Raw genomic sequence first — 2,440 nt, 5'->3', positions numbered from 1 at the left:
GAGCCTTAATTTGAGCAGTCAAGGCTGTAGTAGCATCAACATCTAGAACACCTGTTGCCTTGACCTGATGAAGACGCTGAGTAGGATTCTGATATTCATTCGCGGCCATCATCTCAATCAACTCATAAGCTTCATCATAGCTCTTAGCCCATAGAGCTCCACCTGATGCTGCATCGAGCATTGGTCTCGATTGAGGTCCCAAGCCATTATAGAAGCAATTAATCACCATCCAATCAGGCATCCCATGATGTGGGCATTTTCGAAGCATCTCCTTGTAGCGTTCCCAAGCTTCACATAAAGTTTCACCAGACAGCTGAGAGAATTGAGTGATAGCATTCCTGATTGCAGCTGTTTTGGCCATAGGGAAGAACTTAGTAAGAAACTTCTGAGCCAGATCCTCCCATGTCGTAATAGGTCCTGCAGGAAGAGAATGCAACCATCCTTTAGCTTTATCCCTCAGAGAAAATGGGAACAACCTCAATCTTATGGCATCGTCCGTAACACCATTGAACTTGAAAGTGTCGCAGATCTCAATGAAGTCCCGAATATGAGTATTAGGATCCTCCGTCGGAGAACCCCCAAACTGTACTGAGTTCTGCACCATCTGAATAGTGCTCGGTTTGATCTCGAAAGTGTTGGCCTGAATTGCTAGCCTGACAATGCTCGATTGTATGTCATTGATTTTAGGCTCAGAGAAAGCCTTCAGAGCCTTAGTAATATTCACAGCTGGTGGTTGATCAACCATCGTATCAATCTCTATCGTTTCTTCCTTAATTAATGCTTCCTTACGAGCCTGAGAACGTGTTCGCATACACGTCACTTAAGTACCTGAAACACACACAACGAACTAAAGTGAGAAAAGAATCCAAGTCACTGAACTTTAACGACCACTAATGACAAGCACATAAACTAAAATATAACACCGAGTCCCCGGCAGCGGCGCCAAAAATTTGTTCGCACAAAATCACGCAAGCGTACGTGGTCACAAGTAATATAGAATATAATTCAAGTTCGTTCCCACAGAGACTGGTGTATTCAGAAATATACACTTATGCACCAATGTATGATTATTATTCAATGCTTAGACAAGTATCAAATTGGGTTTTGGTTTTCTACTTAACTAATCCTAATTGAATTATGAAACTAAGAATTATCAACTAAGAGAATAACGATTTACTAATGAGACTAAAACATGGGATTCTAGCTTCATTAACAACTTCATTCAGAGTTCTACCTTATTCGATTGTAATGGTTGATAACTAATCAGATAACACGAGACTGATACACGCTAACTGTCGTTATACGCGCACCATACTGCTACACGTCCACAATTAAGATAGAAGGTAAATAGACACCAATTATGCTTAGACCCTATATGTCTATAGAATTTGAAAACATAATGGTTGAGGCACAAGTTATCTATCAAGATTACATAGGGCGATGCAAGATGGGTAAAATCACATCACAAGTCGAACACGAAACCTATGCTCGCATGGCAAGTTCTAAATCAATATATTCACTGTCGCTTCAATAAAGATTAACAAGCAATCTTAGATGTTAGCTACGCTTCCAAGACGAATAAGCACAACCAATACGAGGAAATCAAACCATCACATATGAACAAGGCAAATTAACTACTGAAATTCATCGATAAATCCGCTAAAATCCCATGACAATGATTAGTTCATAATCGAACTTCTCATCATCATGGGTTCGAATGTAAACATGGTACTGAATAGGAAAAACAATATCAAAGTACTAGAACAAGAGTTAAGAAACAAATCCGAAACGAGCATCCAAAAGTATCGCCTACTTCGAAGAATTACAAAGATGAAATTATGAACTAGATCTTCTCCGTAGCCGTCACGTGCTCCTTAGAATGTTTCTAGGTTGTGTTTTAAGTCCCCCAAGTCCTCCTTTAAGTTTCCCAGCAAACGGGCCTTCAAACGGATCAAAAACGGCAAAACGGGCCAAAATTCCCGCTCAGGTCGTGGGGCGGCCGCGCCAGAGTTGGGGCGGCCGCGCCAAAGTTGGGGCGGCCGCGCCAAAGTGGCAGCCCTGACGTCCAACCTTTACGCGTCCGTATCTTTCTCCTCGAGCATCCGATTGCTTCACCGTTTTTTTCAATAAAAGCTATGATTCTCCTCTTCATTCTCCTTCCAAGAACCCTACACAACACCACACTAAAACATATCAAAAACATCAAAAGCTTGAGGCCATTCCGTCAATTTAAGTCAAAACGAAGGCTTCCAAGTGGATATAAAATCCACTTATCATTGACTTGACACAAGCTCTTGGTAATGCTTTCCAGGCACAGGGGGTCACAGTTCAGTGGCCAGTATTCGGAGCAGGGATGCAGTATCCTCCACCTGATTCACCTCCAGCAGAGGAGGGGGAGGACTCGGACTCCGAGTAGGTATGTGGGTGCTCTAGCCTTTTT

The 2,440-nt window shown here is 42.3% G+C and overlaps 1 non-coding gene across 1 annotated transcript; it reads left to right on the top strand.

Moving 5' to 3' along the window:
• Window positions 1-239: 239 nt before the first annotated feature.
• Window positions 240-346, top strand: LOC135148160 (small nucleolar RNA R71). The gene has a single exon (XR_010286052.1). It is a non-coding gene; the product is annotated as a small nucleolar RNA R71 (small nucleolar RNA).
• Window positions 347-2,440: the final 2,094 nt, after the last annotated feature.

Source organism: Daucus carota, chromosome 7 (genome assembly GCF_001625215.2).
Source record: "Daucus carota subsp. sativus chromosome 7, DH1 v3.0, whole genome shotgun sequence".
NCBI classification, from domain to species: domain Eukaryota; kingdom Viridiplantae; phylum Streptophyta; class Magnoliopsida; order Apiales; family Apiaceae; genus Daucus; species Daucus carota.
The sequence above is the reverse complement of the archived record's forward strand: the minus strand, read 5'-3'. Positions and strand labels throughout refer to the sequence as shown.